Source organism: Patagioenas fasciata, chromosome 2 (genome assembly GCF_037038585.1).
Source record: "Patagioenas fasciata isolate bPatFas1 chromosome 2, bPatFas1.hap1, whole genome shotgun sequence".
Classification (NCBI taxonomy): Eukaryota; Metazoa; Chordata; class Aves; order Columbiformes; family Columbidae; genus Patagioenas; species Patagioenas fasciata.
In genome coordinates, this window is record NC_092521.1 from 57,003,940 (window position 1) to 57,025,293 (window position 21,354).

Genomic DNA, 21,354 nt, shown 5'->3' on the forward strand with positions numbered 1-21,354 from the left:
GCACGGCGGCCTGAGTACAGAGAGAGAGGCACGCACACGCTTGTGAAATCCGAGGCAAAGCTTTTGTAGGTTTGCTTGCTGTTACTGAAAGAACTAGGAGGACTGAGCTGATATTAACACAGCAGAAGTATCTGCAAAATCAAGTGTTCAACATGCTATCCAGAAAGTGGCATTCACCAGAAAAGTGGAAATCCCAGAGTTAGCACAACGCTGCAGAAAATTAAGTTTGCCGAACTTTTCACATCTGTTTCTAGACTAAACCATGTTGATTTGGCAAAGCTGATGAGTACTTACCTGAACTTATCCACCAACAGCTGTTGATTGATTGAAGTGTCTAATAGGTGAAAGGGTTTTTTACGCTTTTTTTGTGGGTTTTTTTATGTTTCAAGGGTTGCTTTTGGTTTGGGGAAATGTATTGGCACTTCACAGCACAGAAACTGTAACCTTTCTCCTAGCTAAGTTCAAACAAAAATGTACAAGTTCCTGATGCTAAATTTAAGTTTATAGCAGAAAATGCAGTCTGTACATTACAGTTTCTTTAAAAAGAAGCAGAACATCAGGCCTTTCACTTTAATATCTGTGTTTAAGATAGTGAATAGAGAGAGGCAGAATATCTGACATGGAAAAATGAATACTTGCTGTGGCTTGTTGAGATACCTAGGGAAGAACAAAATTTGCTTTGAATTCTTTCTGGAAAACCAGTAGATCTTCTAAAGTCAGTGATGTGTTCTGTAACAGTTTTGAAAATACTGACCTACTGAGAACAAGAAATACTGCCTGCCAAACTTTTTTCCCCCCACTTTCTTTTTCTTGTAGAACACACTCAGTATTCACAACTAGAAGGAAAAGGAAGACTCTCCCAACTCTCTGGACTTCAAGGATATCATTATGTTGTGTTGGAGGAATCTAAACTAGGCAAGACTTCTTTGTGAAACAGTTCCAGAAAGGTAAATGCAATTCAAGCAAACTAATCTTTTGCCAGGAGAGAAATACTTTGGTCAAATAGATCTCATGCCACTAACATTTCAGCCATACCATACCACAAGTTTGTGATCTTTCTGATATGTATTTTATAGCGATTACATATATGTATCTGTTGATGTGTGCGTATAGCTATATATCCACATACATAGCTATAGCTAAACTTTACTTGTAATATTTAGATATTGGATGATCTTGTTAGCCCTGGACATTTTTGTGGAAATAAATTGGTTCCAAGGAATTCTATCAGGAGAAAGAGGTAGGGAAGGAAGAGGGAGAGAAGTGGGATGCCCAGATTAGCCACCATGTTGGTAATTATTTGCCTACATGTGGCAACCACCCAGTTAATGTTTCTTTTCTGCCTAGTGAGAATACTTGAAAATTACATCCTAGCCACTGAACTATAAAGTCAAATGGCTCATTCAGCACTGAGTGACGTGTACTTTTTAAATATGTTGCAGTGTGAGAGACAGACCTGCAAAGAGAGAGACTAATTCAATAACCTGTTTTGGATATGCATTGAAGTAGTAATAGATGTCAAATCCTTACTTTCAGCTGAGGGTGCTCTTGTGTAATATAAAGATATGCTCACTTTTGAGCTAGTAAAAATAAACATTCGCTGCTCCTAAGCATCTGAGTACCTTTCAGGTATTTACTCTGTCACCTTTTCTTCTGTGGTGCTCCATTGTGAGAAATGGTGACCATATCATAGTGAAACTTGAAGGCATGCAGTAATGACTGCAGAACTAGTGCATTCTTTCAGATTTTTAAAAATTATTCTGTAACTAATTATTATATAACTTAGTCAAGAAAAACACTAATAATTTGATTTTGTGCTCAAAGTGCGCAGTCAGCAAAGTATGACAGATATCGGTTTCCTCGCTGCCTAAGACCCTACCAGAGTTTCTTACATAGTGCACAGGGTTGAGAGTTTTGGTGGCCCATCCAGCCCCTCATGACAGAGTCCCGCCTTGCTGTCACAAAGCATGCCTGTGGGCCTTCCAAACATTGTTTATTTGTGAGAAAGAGAGCTACAATCTGGAGAGATGACTAAAAATCTGTGGATCCACAGCTGACACCTTTTTGACCCAGATCTGAAGTTCAGATGCAGAAATACTTGAGTCCCTTGAAATTTTAAGGTATGCTTCATAGAGTTGCTGTTTTTATAATTCATAGGCTAAGCGTGATTGTATCAGTGTTGAATCGCTGAACGTCAGTGTGTGTGAATCAGCCATCTGCCGTCAGGGCTGAGTCTTGTCTCCCTGGCTAGTGACAGTGGAGGTCATCAAACCATGATGACTCTTGGTCAGATGGGAATGGCTCAAAGTATTAACATGGCTGCGTCCAAAATAAGCCACTTTTCTTCAGCACACTGGTAGGAATGACATTTCGAGGGCTGAAATGAAGGAAGAGGAGTAGGAATAAAGGAACAGAGACTGTGTGAAGGGATATGTGAAAGGTTTGGGTGAGAGGAACAAAAGCTGGTTTTGGTAGCAGGTTTTTGAGTTAATGATGAAACCAGATGAGGAATGGAGAAACTGTCTGTGCAGGAGTGTAGCAGCCTTCAGGATTTGGAAGAGAAGCTGCATGTAGTAGGGATTTTTTTTTGATGGCTTTGATCCTTAGGTCACTGACCTAAGCGTGGTAAGGAAACTTGAGATAAAAAAATGCACGTACTCTTATTTTGTCTAGACTTGTATTCCTTGTGTGCTTCCCAAGTGGAGAGCGATTATGGATTTTGGCACTGGTACACAGCTTGTGCATGTTTTGCTTCAACCACCGAATGTCCTGGAAACCCAGAATACCCACAAGGTTAGATCCTTGTGTTAAACTTGCTGTGAAATCTGGGCAGGATGTGAGTTAGCACTAATGATGGGATCCCATGCCATCTTGCTCTGCCAGGTCCTGTTTCTTTGAAGATATTGCAATCAATTAATAAAAAAGTTCTAATGCAGAAACTAAGAAAAAGATTTGACAGGAGATAACTGACCCAAACCAGAGATGACCAAATATAGTTAAGAAAGGACAGACACAAATGTATGTGCGGCTGTGGGAATTCTACCATATTACTTCACGAAAATTGCTGCCAGGCTGTTGAGAGAGCTTCCGAAATTAAGGTTGAGCTGAAACTTTAAAAATCAGGATGAAGATACCTTGCTGCACACCTCAAGAAGTACATTTAGTCTTTATTTGTTGCAGCCAATTCCAAAATGTGCTGTCAGGAGGTGTAGCCAAACAGGAGGGAAGAACAATTTAAAAATCCCCATTTATTCAGTAATCATGTGGTAGGAAAATGTGAAATTTTAATTGTCTTCTGTACTTTTTCACCCCACTTGTTGGGTAATTTTTTTGAGATATTAATTCCTAATTTAGTACTTTATCTCCTTTCATGCTCCCCCTTCTCCTACCCCCCAAAAAAAAAAAACAAAATCAAAACCTGAACCACACTGGTTTAAAAATGGTACCACGCAGAGTTCATGTAATCACGTGTAGGTTGCGGTGTGCATGAGAGGTGATGTACCTCTCTTAAAATCCTAACTGCAGGTAAAGCTGAAAATGGCTGCGACCACTTTTATGCTTTCTGTCTGTCCCCCTTTGTTCTCTCTCCCTCCCCATTCTGCTTGTGCTCACTTGCTCTCTCTTTAGTATAACACAGTTGAACAGCAGTGAAGTGTAAAATGTGCTTTTGCCAAGGTCAGTTTCTTGTGATTACTCGCCTGTGGCAACTTATGCCAGTTGCAACAGACTGAATCTCAGCAGTCCACAAAGTCACACTGGTGATTATGCAGAGGACACCCAGTGTAGGTTATAGTAACCAGAGTCTGGAATAGCTTGCAATGCTGCTGAATTTTAGCAGCTTTATTTAACTCTTCCCATCTAGCTTGCGCTTGCTTCAGTAGTTTGGAATCTGTTCATGAACTGCTAGGTTGTCCTGTTCTCCGGAGACCCTCAAGGAGGATTTTCTGTAGATGAAATACTTGTAGTTAGAGGTTGTTTCTTTTCTTATAGAGGATTGCTCAAATTTCAGGAATTCTTCATAAATAAAGAGAAGATAAAATAAAGCATCATGGATACACTGCATCTTTTAAGTTTTACATATAGATGTATATTGGTAGTTGGCTTGCTTTTAGAAAAAATCATGAAATGCTACTCTGTTGACATTGACAGAAGAGAAATTGTAGATCTACATAGTAAAGTATTATGGAAAAGTTTAAGAAGTAGTTTTTTGAAGCAAGAACTTAAAAGATAGTGACACACACCTTTAAAAATGTTGTATAGACTCAAGCATCAAATAATTTTTTATTTAGAAGCTAATAATGATTCTGACTGCTGTGACTGGGGAGCAAATGTGAGATTCCAGAACATCTGTTTTAGGAGATAGGATTTGCTGGATCCTGTTTTGTTGTGCACACTGGGTTGGGTCCCACCAGGTGCTACCCGGTGGAAGCGAGACGGACCTCCACTTCCATTCCCCTTTCTGACATGTAAGCAAACATATCCCTTTATGAAAAAATGTTCTATTTAGAACAGAAAAGCGTGGACTTCCTGTTTTCTTTTGCTTATTTGTACTATCATCAACGATATACGTGATTTTATTTTCATTCTGGAAATATTTACTTTGGTAAGAAGCATTTAGTTCTTGAGCTCTGTCACAGTGATTGTGAGGTTACCTGTCTCTCACTACTGACTACTAGATTGGCAATAAGAAATCTAGGTGATCAACGGAAGGGCCACAGCTGAACTTGGGTCACCTTTGAAATTCAGTTAAGTGCAATGTTTCATTGCTTAAAATTGATTGCACATTAGATTAATTTTGAAACTACATGTTGCTGTATTAAGCGCTGCTCTCTTGTGTTTGGCTTTGGAATGATTCCTGAACACAGGTAAAATGGGTCAGCAACTGAGTCTTGATCTTGTAAACACCTTGCACAAAGCACATGAGAATGTTCCCGTTGCGCTCAGTGGAGCTCCCCACAAAACAAAGTGACGATTGAGAAATCGTCATTTGAAGGACTTCATGAAGGTTTCATCCTGTATTTTGTGTTTAAACTTGCTTTCAGGCTTACAAGGTTTATTTTTCTTGAGAAATATACTACTTGTTGCTTTTTTTTGCATGTAGGGAAGACATTGAAATTAATCTTTCGTTGCGAGTATGTTTTGGACTGACTGACCGCTTGTATGGTCGTCATAGCCTATCTGTTCCTGTTGCAATTTCAGCCCCTATTCCTTTGCTTTTACTAACATTTGTATTGACTCAACTCTTAGGAAGAATACGCTATGTTAGGTGTCTTCAGACTTTGTGAAGACAGATTGATCTGTCTACTCAGCTTTAAGTTGGAAATTCATGGTGGAAATAAGCAGTGTTTTGTGTGTCTCTGCTGTGGTATATAGGATTGTAGCACTTGCAGTGGTGCAAGTTGTCTTTAATTGTTTTAGAGAGAGATGAGGAAATGAGTGTTACCCTTAGGAAGAAACAACCGAACTAGCAGAAGCTCAGCTGACTGCTCTGCTGTCGGCTGAGTAATGAACAGATGGGTGTGCTTGGGTGCAGTAATATAGAAGAGTTGCACTGTCCATGCTCACCAGAGTTTCTCCCATTCATTTCCTTTAATCTTAGGGAACTTGAGGAAAGAACTATTCAGACATAGAAGCTGTTTTTAGAACCTTCGTAATGATGTTCCTGCAGCAGGGTGCTGCTGATGCACACTCTGAGGAATTCCTCATCAGTACGTTCAGCATGAGCAAAATGTTGTTGGTTGAGATCGAGGAAGTCTGAGTGAAAGCCTGAACTCATTCAAATAGCTCTGCAGAGCTCCTATCCAATTGTAAAAAAAATAATTAAAACTTCACTTTTTCTTAAGTTCTTGACTCCTGGATTCTGGGTGGTAGCAGAGATGCTTTGCCACACACAATAAAGGTAGATGTGTTTTTACTGGACCAGTGAGAATCCAGAGCCTTTGAAGTCTTGAAAGATTTTGCAGACTAATTTTTTTCACTCATGGGCTGAGATACAAAAGCTTGTTAAGGGACTTATCAGTACAATCCCTAGTAGTTTTAAAGGGAGTTCTCTAAATCAGTGTCCTGGTCAGCTTTGCAACATTTACTGTGCTAATTGAGGTGTGCTGGAAATAAGTATTTTAACATACAAATAGGATCCTGCCTTTGTAATACTCCTGCAATGTGTGAGGACCATAAAGGGTGTCCCTTTCTGAAGGCAACCACTGCACTCTCCTTGTAAAAGCAGAGGAGGGCCTAGCATTTGGTGTACTCAGCACTGTATTAATTGTATTAGACACACACTGGGGAAATGAGCAGTAAATTTGAGTTGTACAGCAAAACATCTCTCTTCTATTTTCTTCATTTTATTATTGTTACTATTATTTTTTTTGACTCAATATTTATCTTGCTTTGGCAGCAGAAGTAGTATCTCATCTTAAGCATTCAGTTCACCTTCTGACATGGGGGAGTATCTGAGAAGTGGGAGCCAATAGAGTCAATAAATTTAGACAGAGAAAACATTCTCAAGTTCCATATGAAAGATGTTTATTCCAAATAAAGGCCTATGTTAATGTGAGTGAACAGGAAGTATGAAATAGTTATCACCCGTACATTCTTGGAAGATGAAGGGGAGGCCAGCTGATTGCTTTTAGTGGCAATATTACCTTTAAGCTTCTAACAGGTTTTAGTAAATGCTAATTTTACATTTCTGTTGTGACAAGAAAGCATCTTCCATCCTAATGGTTTCCTCTTTATCAGATGGGCCAAATACAGTTATCACAAAGAAGGCTTAGGAGTCAGGATTTCTTATGGTCTGTTGCTTATGGCTTCAGCACCTGAATCACTGCATGGACTAGGATGGTCTATAATGTGACTTCAGCTTCCCCATGGGAAATACTGGCTAATAATTTCCTGCCTCACGGGTGCATATGAAGATTAACTTCATGGAACGAGTGAAGTATTTATTAATAAATGATGGTTATTGATGTGTCACTTCCTTGTTCATAGCAGTGACATTGGCAAGATATTACTCCTGAGGGGAATGTAGATGAGCACATAAAAGATACACATTCAAGTAATTTTCATCACCCTTTGCCAAAGACTGTGTATTCAGTAGTGTCCACGTTAGTACTACTGTTTTAATTTTAAAATATTAAAGGAGTAATGCCACCAAATACAAAGGCAGAACCCAAGGTCATGCTCACTTATTCTGTCTTCAGATCCCAGCTACTGGAATGTCTTTGATAATCTTTCTTTTCTTTAAAGGCCTGTTAACTGAGAAAATAGGTGAAGCAGCATACATTTTAAATCCAGCTACAGTTTAGAAGTTTAATCTTGCTGCATGTTTTCTGCAGTACATGATTAAATTTTGAAGTGCCTGACAGGATCATGGGTATTTAATTTTTTTTTTCATTTCTCACATTTTTCGTAACTGAGGTTAAAGAGAAATAAGATATTTTGCCAATCTCTTTCCAGTGTCAGAGCTGTCATTTGGCCTGTGATTGGAGGTGTGGGAAAATGAGCATTGCTTTACATTTCTTTCAGTGGTCAGCTTGAAGGATGTGACTGAGCAGTAAGGTCATACAGGGTATTTTTAGATGCTTTTACTATTTTATTAGCTCCTTAATGAAAAAGGCCTTTGGATATTTACATGTTGTTTCTGTGTAGGTTTAGACTTCTGTGGTTTTTTTTCTATTATAAATTTAAAAAATGATCTTTTGATAAATGTCCCCCAGGCTTAAACTGAAATTGCTTCATAGAGCTTTTCTTTTCCGGGTATGGGTTTGAAAAGAAGTAGTAAAATCAATGTGAAGGGCAGAGAAGGGAGAATGCCCTTGAAAACCCAATTTGCCATAAAAGCTGAGGCACAAAGGTAATTTTTGACATGGTGCTGAGTATCCAAGCTCTTGTGTGGAAGGAGCAGTGATGATCTTGCTTACACCCATTGGTTCCTCTGCCATCGTCTCATTGAAGTGAGATTCCTTTTTTCTTTTTTTTGTAGTGTTTTCCTCGAATTTACCAAAACACTACATTTGAAAAAAAGAAGCAAATTCAGCAGCTTTACTACATCTCAGCTGCTTTTATGAATCAGTGTTATCTGAGATGCTGACAGTGACTGAGCTGCGTCTTAATGAGTCTTTCATTGAGGTGTCAATCAGAAAGGTCCCGTTCCCTGTCCCCCCGCGGTGGCCAGCAGGACGTGCACCCTGTAGAAGACAGCTTGGGAAGGTGGTCAGATGTGGTCAGTGTCCTCTGCAGGATTCCACTGCTGTGGGGATTTGTGGAAGGTTACTGGTGGTAACTTTAAACCATCATTATGAACATACATAAGAGAGGTATTCAGAACTGAAAATACATAGTTGATTTAATGCTTTATATTAGATTTTTGTAATGAAAACGAGAGTTTGAGTTTCTCTCCTATGTTATTGATGGAGTTTTTTCTCTCTTGAAAATTAAACCTGAAGCAATGACGTATGAATCATACTTTGTGTCCCACTTACAGATTTAACTTGACTCATCGGTGATTTTTCTTCTGGCGTGATTAGGGAGAAATGCTGGTTTTGTTTTCATGTGTGGTTTTTAATTACTATTGACTGTTGAATAAAGATAGAGATGAAGGCAGTCCAGCTAGACACCTGATTTTATTCAGGTCTGTGCTTCTCAGGAATCACATCACAGAGTGAAGTTTTGTAGGACTGCATAAGAGAGACCATAAAATGCAATATTGGATTCTTCAGTGTTAGTGTCAAACAGGGATGGTAACAAGTGAGTCCTAAGAGCTCATTATTTTGCTTGTAGTTCCTTTGCCTGAATAGTTTTCAGTTGTATAAGATACCAAAAAAAAAAAAATCTCATGTCTGGAAAATACCTGCTGCAAATAAATCCTGTAACACAGAGGTTTTGATTTCTAGGTTTTCTGTAAGTCACTCTCTATCTAGTGATAATACACATTTGTAAACAACTTGCACTGGTCACCTAACTTCTACTATACTTAATAGTCCTTATTTTATTGGGTAACATTATTTTTAACATTACATTTATCTTGCATTATAACCACATGAACAACATTTTTTAGTGCTGATTTTGTGGAAACTTGAAAAGCACAGCCCGACTTCGGTAGTGCTTTCTAACTATAGGAATTTATAAGCATCTAGAATTAACACATTAAAGCACTATAAAACTAGTTTCTTGCAACCACATAGCTTTTTCTGTGTTAAGGTGTTCTATACTTACTTTATTCATTTGTCCGATATCTAAATACTTTTGTATCTTTTGTAGAAACTAAAAATCTTTTAGTTAGGCTTCTCAGAACCTCTGTTTTTATTTGCATGCTTTTATTAGCCTTGATGACTGAAATCTTACATACAAACAACAAATACTTTAACCTGTTCAATATTATGTAATAATCTCCATCTAACCATACATTCATTGTCAGAACTTGACACAAGGGATTTGTTTCATTCAGCATAGCACTTCTTTCCCAATTATCTGTAAGGAAAACACAAATGGATGTGGCGTTTGTGCAGTGATGGAGCTATACAAGGCATTTTCTTAAGAAACTGAAGCGTGTGTTGTTCTGATATTTGTGAAGACTCAAAATCCTTATCTTTACGACCCATCAGTACATCCTTCATCCTTTAACTGAAGTCCTGAACTGAAGCATCTTTAAAAGCCAGTTTACATAATTGATGACGTGAAAGCTGTTGGAGCAGCTACAGAAGAGAGAGATGTGACAGATGCGTAGGATATCTGCATGCACAGATTATGGACAAATGAATATATCATAGCTCAGATGCACAGAATCTCTCTGCAGGTATGTGAGAAACCAGACTGTTCTCCTGTGTCTTGTTGGTGTGTGGTCATTCATCTCTGGGGAATGAAACCTGCTTGGTTCTTACATGGCAGAACCAGGCCAGGTATTTCTTTTGCATTACACAATGAGTAGGAAAACTTTCCTGCCAAGGATGGAACAGATAAATGTGACAGTAATATTTGTTGTAGGGCTTTTCACCAAAGAATGAGCTTCTTTGCTATGACTGGCTCTTACTGCCAGGTGACTCTTCCCTCCTTTCACACTGACCGAGCAGCCGTCCCTAATTCAAAAAGCAAAGAAAAAAAACCTTGCTCTCAAATTCCCCATTTCTGTTCTCTGCTGGAGGCATCCAGTTTTCTTGATAATGATCTAATCTGTTGCATAACCGGCGAACACGGAGCCTGCTGCCACAGCCTGCTTCTTTCTTGGCACTGCTGGAAGGCTTCAAAGAGAGACTGTCTGTGTGAGGCGACTGCTCTACCAGCAAGACCAAGGGGATCAAAGCATATGTTTAGGAATGGAAAACAACAAAAAGAGAAGCGGTTACCACATGGTCGCCATCCTGAAACTGAAACCAGCCTCACGGAAATATTTTTAACTTAAGGATGATTATTTCGAATTTTACAGAGTGAGAAAAGACATGGGATTTTCAAGGAAAATTGACAAACATTTTATTTTGTAGATACTTGGTATGGGGAAGACTGTCTTTCAAAAGATGGATGTGTTGACAGTTGTATGCAGCTTAATTGTTTTTGCATGATTTTGTGCTGCATCACGTTGCGTTCTTGGCTCCTCTGATGTTTTCAATTAGCAAGTTTTAAAATTAAATCAGTTTGAAAAATTACTTGAAAGTAAGAAAAAAATTGTAGGAAAGTTTTATGTAGTAATATTCTTTGAAGGTTGGACAGTTGTTTCAAGATTGCATTTAATGAGCTTGGAAAAATACACTGGTTTGTGGAGGTGGTTGTTTCTTTTTTCTTAAATTTCACAATAAATGGAAAAAATTTCGTATTATCCCCCCAGTGTTTTGAATGAAGATGCCTGATTGTTCAGGAGAGATCTGATTTATGAGCATCTAATTTATCTTTCAGTGAGTTTCATGAATCAAGATTAATTATTATTCCTTGTACTTTAGGTATGGTTTACATTATTATGCAACATTGGCTTAAACTGATCCTTTTTCAGTGTCAAATGTTGATTGTTTTCCACTTACAGTTCTGAATGTTTTTCTTTAATGCCACAGGAAAATACGCCTGTGCTGATTTAGTAAGCCATCGTAAGGGAAATGTAGGCATCTCAGCTGTATGTTATTGGGGAAACTTGCTACAATATCCAAAATATTAAATGAAAATAAACCATACAGCTTTCACAGCGCCAGCTTTATGGCATTGTCATTGTCCCTAACATTTACTGTGATAGGACTTTGTGATTTTTATGTTAGGGAAAATGACAGTGACGTGACTTTCATATTCATTGGCTCCCTTATGAGGGAGGCAAAGGGAAGTTGGAGATATTGTAAACTTACTCTTTCCATACTGTCCTCGTTATTGTCTAGACTTCTGTATGATTTAGTGGTACTGACTATGCCTGGTATTCCTGCGGTGGTGTGGTGACTGAAATGCAAAGCACAGCATGATTACCCTGGATAGAGATGGACTAGAACATAGCACCCTGATGAAGTATAATATACGGCACTTTTCCCACACCTAATTTTTGAATGATGTAACTAGAATTTTGGATGCCACTCTTTCTTTCATGAGGCAGATTTATATTTACAAAATTCTACATTCTAATGAGATTTTTGTCCTGATAATTATAGTAGGAAGCCACATTTCACCTTTCTTCTTTGCCTGCCTTGCTCTCTGCGGTGATGTTTGTTTCTTCAGTGGTACTTCTGGTGGGGCAGGGAAGAAGGGATGCTTTGTCAGACCAGACCCTTTTGAGACTTCCGCTACAGACGTTGAGCTACATTTTAAAGAACATGAGCAACCTGTGTATTTTCAAATATGTGATAGACGTACTCAGAAATTATCCTGAAGGTCACAGGAAGTATTTTCCTTATACAAAACCAGACCCTTTCTTGGAAACATCGGTCTTTGAAACTTTCCTTTAAAATGTCTGCCTCTTTAACAAGGGCCAAACAAGGTTATTTTTCTTTGTCACCCTTTACAAAACTGCTGCCTTCTGACTGAAGTGGAAATATTTTAGAAATTAAGACTTAGGGCATAGACTCAGCATGAAAAAATTCAGCTCAATGTTTCAAGTTTAGTGGAGTTTTAAATAACTTCAAGGATGGACAGTGTTCTCATCCCCAATGGCAATGCTGAGGGTCAGCTTTATTGATCCTGTCTCTTGTTTGAGCAACACTATCACCAGTTTACTAGTTGCCATAATAATGTTTAATAACTGTTTGTTTGTTTGTTTAATATTTGTCTGTCGTTCCCTTATTAATACAACAGATTCATGGGGATGAAGCTGTGTGTGCTTAGTGGAGCCTCCTCCTCTCCTCTTTTTGGGTCATTGAAATCTCTGCTTTTGAGAGGCTTTTGTACTTTGTTGTTATGTTGAGGGTGTTTTTGACAGGGAGTCAATGCTCAGATTGCTGTTTTAGTTACTATGGAGAAGCTGTCCCACAGGAAGGCTTATGCTCTGTTTTCTGAAGATGGTCAAACGCTGAATTTGCCCCGCTTCCTCTCAACTTGCAGTTCTGAAGTTCGTTTTGTACCAGTTGCCTTTAGACTGAAAATTCCTTTGGCTCATACACGCTTCCTTTTACGCTTTGGAATCTGTTGTGTCCTGGTGGAAAAAGAAAAATCAGAATGAAAGAGGAGCATATCCTGAAAGCCAGCATATCACATGAATGTATAATAGCTGTAGTCTGATGGTGGGATTTGGTTGAGAGAGAACTATCGCATGGCTATCTTGGAACTGAGTTTACTGGAGGTTTCTGGTATATACTGATGTATGTCTGTTGATTCCTCCACTTGTGAGTATAGTTTCCTTATGTGACATGATAGATTGTGATGTTCTTTTTTATGTCATGGAGCAGATAGGAGTAATTTAAATAAGTTTGTTTCCGTAGGGAAACACTTCCTGAGTCTGAGCTGAATGGCAACACCACATATACTTTGGTTCTTATATAGTTGTTTTTTTTTTTTCTGATGCCTTCTGTAGTTTTTCTTTGTATCTGATATATTGAACACCATTTAAAGAGGTAGCTACATTAAGGTGTAGTTCGAAGTGGCAGAAAACCCTACGAAACTGAGAACTTTATCCAGAAATAGATAGTGGAAGGTTCTGAAAGCATTTTATTTTCATCTGCTCTGTCAGCGTCTTTGCTGGTTGAGACGCTTACTCTTAAGGCCACTATTCTCAGACTGGTTAGGTTGTGTGATTTTTATTATTATTATTTTTTTAAGCTTTTACCTCTGGTGATGGGAAGGCAATACCACAGCGTTCGAAGAGCCCAAAGGTTTGACAGCGTTGTGCTGCAGTGGCGGCTTCCAACCTGATCCTGTGCAGTCCTCTGTGATGTGCAGGGAAGGGGCCTTTTTCTCCTCATCCTTTCATTTCCTTTAAATGACCTGTTAAACACTTGAGAAGGAACGGACTTTTTGGCAAAAAAAGTTTTCCACACAATAAGAAAAGTTGTAGGAGAGGAGATTCAGAGAGGGAACGGTTTTCTAGGTTATGCCTGGAGAATTATTCAGATTCAGGAAAGACTTCAGAACATGGGGCTAAGCCTCGACATCCTTTCAAATTCCTGACTGGACTAAAGACAGATCAAACTCTCGTCAATTATCTGCAGTTGCAGAGGTATTTTAAAGGCCTTTTAGCTGGCTGGTGAGAGAGTCTGAAGACGTAAAAAATGCTTTCTGGTCAAACTTTTTTCAAGGCATGATATGGGTTGAGGAAAAGAGTAGACTTCTATAGAGGGTCTTAAGGCTTCAAAAATTGAAGGAATAGCAGTGTTATCATATAACCCATGAGGAAGCTGAGACATAAAAGCTGTGTGTCCCCAGGTCACACTGCAGATAGTTTTCAAAGGCTGGGATTAGAACCAAGGTGTTTTTTTCTGTCTCCTTTCTAGCTGTAAAAATAACACGTTTTTTGTCCAGAATTTCGACACTGAAATCCTTAAGTTAAACCTGAAGGAGTTCTTAAACTGTGGAGAAATTGTTTCCTGAACAGATGACGGAGAAGTCCTGAGGAGTGCCGGGTTTTGCTTCCTCTTCCTCTTTTTTTGTGGCTCTGTCCCACTGTGTTTTGCAAGCCAAAGCTCATGAACTCTTCCAATGGATAAAGGCCAAAGCTTATTGTGTATAATAGTGAGCGAGCTGACAGAGACACTGTCAAAGTGACAGTTGTGTATAAAAGATTAGTGATAGATGGGAAAGATTTTGTCATTGAGTCTTGCCCCAATTGTGAACCTTTTCAATTGTGTGACCTTTTCTAGTTTAATTAGTGTAAATCTTAAAAGTGCAGGACATCGTGATTACACAAGACAAATGTTGTATCACACAACTTGTCCCCTAGATTTGGTATGAGGTCTGGTGTTCACTGCTGGATTGCAAAACTGAAATTTGCACTTAACAAAGGATCATATTCAAAAATTGAGTTCACATCTAAGTCTCTAATGCCAGCCGTACCTCTGGTATTTATGCTGGTACCAAGTCAGCTTGTAGTTTTTTGTAGGAAAGTCTTAGAAGCATCAACACTTCCATTAACATTTGTACAGAGAGCAGCGATTTAAATATGCATGGCTGAAAAAATGTTTCCTGCATTTGGCCCAGCAAATTTCAGGCTCTCTTGGATACTTGGTCCTCAGAAAATACATATGAAAACTGAGTTATTAATTCATATCCACACTTTTCTCAGTTTTGTTTTGGGGAGGAAGAAAAGCAGCAGGGGCAAAATACTGAAGATTCATGATGCCATCTCACTGTGTGTCCATTTAATAACTTCTGATGAAGTTTGTGTCCTTTTTGTTTGGTCTTTGGAAACACAGTTTACTTGCTTATAAAGCAATAACTGTATATGGTAATAACTACAGGTAAGCTGTGATAGCTTGGGGTGTTCCTGTCCCCTCCTCTCTATTCTATGTTGCAGGTACATGTTAAGAGTACTGCAGCCAAATTTTCTCTGTCATGTAACGAACGTTTCTGTTTTCTTTCTAAAATTCTGGACATTATGCCTTTTTTTTTTTTTTAAAAAAAAAAAGCATTTAAAAAAATATATGTTTACTGTTACTATATCAATTGACATAACTTTGAAGTCAAAATTTATTATAAAAACTTTAAAAAAGTAGATAAGCGCAGTTTCTATACACATTATCATTGCTTCTCAAATGTTGTCTTAATAGTTTATCAAAATCACAGAGACTATCCTGATGGAAAAAGTTTTTAGGATTTTATAACTGATTTAGAATTATGTGCATGTATTTGTATGATTTTCCTGGAATCAAAAGAAAAGGACTTGTAGGCTGTTTTAAAACAAACTGTTGCTTTTAAATACCATTTTTGTATTCATTACACAAATGACCATATATGCACTTTTTTTACTTTCCTACAGTATTAAGAAAATAGTATTTTCAGTTTGCATTTTAGTTTATTTATACCATTCTGTATTGACAAAAGAGTTAGCTGTGGGAACGTGTTTTGTAGGGTTTTTGCTGTGACTTGGCATTTTGTAGCTGAATAAATATTTTGCATTTGAAATGTGAAAAAGTCAGCAACGCTTAGGCTCCTTCTCTCTAGCAAGCTGGCCTGCCTTTTTTGTTTAAGCTAATTCAGAAGAACATGTGTTTCTACACACATGAAGAAACTCGACGTCCAAAATGCGACAGCAAAAAGAGATGTCTTTATGGAAGTGGTTGGAGATCTTTAAACCTGTTCCACAGTGGGTCTGCAATTTTGTAAAGTGGGGAGATTTTTGATGTTTAGAAGACAAATCTTTCAAAGACTTCAATTAAAAAACCAAAAAAAAAGAAGAAGATGATTTTCGTGTTTTCCTTTCGTGCAGACCTTCTCCCACCGCTCCTCAGCCATACAGTTGATACAGGAACCAGACCTGTCCAGGGCCATCCATGTATCTTGAACGTTAGACTGGGTGGCATCTTCTCTAGGGATGCTAAGAGGTCTACCAGATGCAGGTAGGTCTGTGTATCAACATGCCTAGATCCTCGTTACCCACACATGAACAAGAATTTTGTTGTGGCATTTGTGGTATTTTGACAGCATACATTTTTAGTTTTTAATTATGGCAGTTGTATGTTAGAGAAAACCAAGACTTTCTGGTTCTCCCATACAACTTGGCATACAGATCAGGGAACTCCTGGTTTGGACTTCAGTACAAAATAGAAATCCTGTTGCCATCAGCTATTTCTAGATGTAGATCTGCACTTAATGTGCTATTAGAAATATATTTTTGTCTCATGAGCTAATTATCTTTTCCTGTTTTAGGTTTTATCTTACTTGATTATGTGGCTTTGTCAAGATCTCATGAGGTTGATCTCCTTTCTAAGGAAAGTTCACAAGGATTGATGTACCCTCGTGAGGGAAAGGTGAATAAGGAGCAGGGAATGTTTTTCCTGCTTTGTTAGGAGACTTTATGCTTTCCTTATTTGTTCTTGGTTTTAGCTTTCTGTTTCTGTCTCTGTTACGGAAGATGTCTTTCACTTCCTAAGTCGGGCTTCAGAGAGGTGTGTTTGTGTTACGTTCAGTTCAGCACACATTCTTTATTATTTGGAAGAAATTGGAGTTTTGTGAAATTGTAAAATGCTATTGAGTTTTTTCTGGACTTGGAAGCTTTCATCATTTTTAACAGCTGTTTTGATTTTGGACAACTCATCCATTGAATGCATTCATATGAACAACGTACATCTTCCGTAGCTTATATGTGCTGATGTGTGGTTCGTGTTGTCCTCACTAATAAACATTACGCTTCATTGGAGTAGGAAATCTTGCCAATAACGACAATTACCACAAAAATGCCAAGAGATGGAAGGGCCACAAAGCCTTGTGCTTCAAGGCTTAACAAACGTCAGAGACGCAGATCGGTGAAGTGGGGAATATTTTTATACATGTGCACACTGATGGGTCTTAATTTGTTCCTGGAGCATCCAGTTATGGCTGTAGTCTAAAGTTATTTGATTAAGTAAACCATAAATGTCTAGTATAGCAGGCTCATAAGAATCCCAAAGGATTGAATGTGGCAGTTGCTGTGTTTTTATGATAATATTACCCTTTGCCCCCTTGTTTATCACCTACAAAATTGATTACATTTTCAATTATATTAAATTATTATCTCAGGCATAGACTCTGGATGCAAATTAAACTTTTGATTAACTCTTCATTGATTCCATGTGATATATGAATTCCAGTCAAAGTATATGAAAGTAATATTTTAAAATGCCATTTCAGTAATGTAGCAGTGACTACACAGGATATTTTGCTGCTCTTCTGGTGATTGAAGAAGCTTAGTTTTCATCCCTTGGTATGCAATAAACCTTGTGAGATGCATTCTGCCTGGAGAGCATTATAGCTTAAATAAAGAATAACTGTGGAACTGTAATTAAATACAAATTGCGGTGCTAGAGCACACTCAACAAATTACCACTTGGTAGAGGTTTCATGGTTCTGAGGAAGTTCTTTTAGATGTAGGTACATAAATTTGAACGTTCTTGCTTTAATTCTCCACTTCTGTTAGAAAAACTTATTCTGTTGCCTGCTTTCTAGTTTTGATCTGTGCTTTTGACTTGTTTGCTTTTCCAGACAATTTTTCATTCCTTTTTCTTAATGCAAAACTCTGAGAAGCACTTGTGCTTGTGTTCTACTGTTTTCTTAAATCAAGCCTTGGCCATCAGGGTGCGACTCTTGTTTTATTAAACTGTAACTGCTGGGAAGCCATTAGGGGTTCACTGAGCTCGTGTTCACTAGTGGAGTGTTCCAGGTTATAACAGCAGCCTTTGCCACACATTGACAGTGTTTTACATTTGTGGTATTTATAAAAAAACAACATTGAGAAATAACCTTGGAAGATGAAGATTTTGTATCTTAGCACGAGGCATTTGTTCTAGAATTGCTGATTATAATGTTTAGGATGAAATTAAATTAAAGAGAGTGATATACACTGAAATTACAGGAGCTTTTAAGAAAATATAGAATATTCTAGTTTAGTTTCATGTAAGTTTTCGGTTGCTGACTTTTAAGCAGTCAACTTTCTTAAGCTAAAATAAGCACATTTAGTGCAAAATGAACTTCAGATTTCAAAGCACCAACAAAGAAGAGTTCTGAATAATCAGGCCTTTGATGGTACGTTAATATTCTATTTTGAACTATTTACTAATTGCAGAAGAGATTTTCTCTTTTCCCCTTCTTTTGGAAAATTAAAGTATTTGTATGAGCTGTGATAGACTGCTGCCAAAGATCTCATCCTCTGAAAAATTGTAGTAAAATGAGATCAGTCTGGCTGGGATTTTGTAGGGGGGTGTAGCTATTTGGCAGTGATGTGACCAAAGAAAGCAGAAGCTTGTTTCCAGTCATCCTGCTTCATTTCCACCCTCTCAATGGAATATAAAATGCTAGGTTTGCATTTCATTTTAATACAGCTGAAGTTTGTTCTTGTCAATCAGAAGGTCCAAAGTTTGTATCTGTTGGAATTCTCTGGAAAAATGATGCATCTTTCAAAGCTGTTTTTTCTGAACTACTACTCTGATGTAAAGAACTAATGTCAAACTTGTAGATCTGAGTGTATAGAAGCAGATTGCTACATCACTATATACTAGGGGAAATAGATCACAAGGAATTTATATTTAAAAGGAAATTCTAGTAAAAAAGGGATTTATAGATGTGATGATTCTGGTTAGCAGGCAATGAGAATTACTTGCCTCCTGCCTGAATTTAAGTGCATTAAATAGCTGAGACACTAATTAGGAAAGCAGGCTGCGTGATCAAAATTTTTTCATTTCAAATTTTGAATCTTCTGCTTTCTGTTTTATTATGTTCTGTTCTGGGTTTGTCCTTCTAGTGATTAAAAAGTATTCCAGGATGGGCAGTAAAACTATAGGTTTGATAGCGTATCTTTCAGTATTGCCTAGCGAAAGTTTTAATTCATTATTTATCATCACCATTCAGAGGATGCTGACAATATGTATGTCTTCTTTCATTAGTCCTTGATTGTTGTACTCTGGTGCTCTTCAGTGCATTACTAGAAAATCATGTTTTAATATATTATAAATATTCTCATTAATGCATCCTGTTACAGTTAGAAAACTCCAGGCCTAGACATTTTTTTTTTCAGTGAATTTATTTTAGTTACAAATATTTATACCAACTTTTCCTGTTGATCTCTGTAGCTACCTGTCATATCATAGGATGTCTTTCAGCTTTTTCCCATTTCAGTGACTACAAGACACTTGTGGTTTTGTGCTCACAGCCATTCAAGCTATCAACTTTTTTGACAGCAATTATTCTAAATCCACTTCAAACGAGGACAAAGTTGCTTGCAGCTCTGTCCAATTCAATATGCAGGAATTCTCCTAGAATTCCTGTTGGGCTTAGAAAAGGATGAACTGGATGGTGGCATATGTTTGATCTTTCAGATTTCTCTTTAGTTACCAAGTGTTATTTTTTTTTCCCCAGCATTTCCCCAAAATGTTTTTCAGTCCTGTTTTCCCATGGGGTTGGTGATGCCCTGTTCTTAGTATGTCTGTTTTTAGCTCTGACATGAGCTGCTGGATGAATAACTGCTCAACTGTGAACACTGCGGACACAGCTTTGAGAAAATACCATTAATTTTTACAGCACAGTCTCTTCCCTTTGAAAAAATCATGATGAGTTTCATTGGATGTAAAATAAGAGGTATATGATTAGTCTTTTTTTTTGCTTGTTTTGGTTTGGTTTTTGTTCGTAAAGAGCCTGGAAAGTAGACTAGTAGTGGGGAGAAACACAGTACAATTACAAATATTCCCTGTTTTCCTTTAGACTGCATCAGTTTGTCATATATATGGAGCTTGAAGCTCATCAGGTGTAAACCTTCTGCTCAAATATAGGCTGGAATTTGACTTTGTTTTATTCAAACCTGGAAAAGTGCCCGTTCAAACCACCGAAGTGCCCATTTATAGTGCAAGCTAACTTTAATTTAGTACTGCTTCGGCTATTCAGCTTCCTGTAGGCAAAACGACTGCGATGTTAGCAGTACAAGAGAATGTGTGTTGAAGAACTGTAGAAAAACGCAAATAATTTCCTGCGCCTGACCTCACAGAGAAACCTCTTCCTTCCCCCAAGCCAACCATGATAAAATGCCATAAATTTTCTCCACATGTTCTAGCTGTGCTCAAGCAGATGCTACGAAAGATTTGAAGCTGTAACAAGATACCTTTCGTCCTGGAGAGTGGGACTGAATTTCACCTTCTTTTCTGAGCGTTTTCTTTTGGCTAGACATTTGGGTTGTACTTGTTTTTTTGTTTCCACAGGATATCTGCAAGTGAAGGGTAAAGTTGTTGGATGTACATTTCAGCATTTAATTATTTAGTTCAGTGACCCATAGCTCCTTTTGTTGATGTTTTGGGAAGGGAATAAGTTACTGGCATGTCTTATGTAGGAGATGATAAACTTCTCCATCACTTTGTGCTAAACCCTAAAGACAAAAATGCAGAAGATGAAGCATTAACTTGAAGTATTTACTTTGAAATTGATGTATGCAGGTTAAAGTTTGTTTCTCTGTGTAACAGTAGCCAAAATTTTGTAATGTAAATGTGATTCTTTATGACTGCAGAGTTGAGTAAAATCTACCATACTACGATATGGTGATAGAAATGCCTTTTAAGAAAAGTGAGGTTTTATAATAGGAGGCTTGATTTTAAAAATGTTAAACTAAATAGGTAAATTCTTAGTGTGAGTCCTTTAGGAAGTGCTGTTGCACTTGGGATACAGTAAGTTCAGTTTGCCTCTGCTTCTAAGATGAAATCCTTCTGGCTTGCTTAGCATCTATGGTATACAAATGACCTCTTGGGTTCCTGCTGACGCATATCGTTGAAAAAGTCACATCCAGATCTGGAAGAGTGGGTCTCAATAATTGTAATTGCCAACCCGAATTTCTTACCCTAATAGTTTAAAAGGTGAAGAATCCCGCTGGTCCTTCCCTTTTAAAGCAGTGAGCTATGTTGTGTCTTACAGTGGGCAGAAATGTGCGGATGAAGAAGAAAACGATCTTTGCTCAGGAGCACCATCAGTGCGTTTCAGAGTCTGGTGAAACCAGTTGGACATTTGTAAAAGTACCCAAGAACAAGGGCTTGAGAGTGGCTCCTAGGCTGAATTTCTGCTCATTTGCTATATTTAATAAAACTGGAAAGAGAAAAAAAACAATTGTTCATTACAAAAATTTGGAAGTTATATTTTGTAGCAACTTGAAAGGTTTTTAATAATAATGAGCTAGGTCTGTGTCTCATTTTACACCCTAAGCTACTCTGCTACAGAATGGTATGAAGTAACTGTAGAGTGCTGTTGGCGATTTGAGCCCTCCTACCTTGTTGACAAGACAGGCGCCATCCAGGAGGACAT

The 21,354-nt window shown here is 37.9% G+C and overlaps 1 protein-coding gene across 2 annotated transcripts in view; it reads left to right on the forward strand.

Annotated features, from left to right (window-relative positions):
• LDLRAD4 (low density lipoprotein receptor class A domain containing 4) overlaps positions 1–21,354 on the forward strand; it is a 292,433-nt gene that overhangs the window by 41,637 nt on the left and 229,442 nt on the right. Inside the window, exon 2 of one of the 2 annotated variants that reach the window (XM_065829811.2) lies at positions 817–947. The exons of the other annotated variant lie outside the window; for it this stretch is intronic. The gene's annotated coding sequence lies outside the window, so the exon portion shown is untranslated. The remainder of the gene's footprint in view (positions 1–816; positions 948–21,354) is intronic. 2 annotated transcript variants of the gene reach the window in all.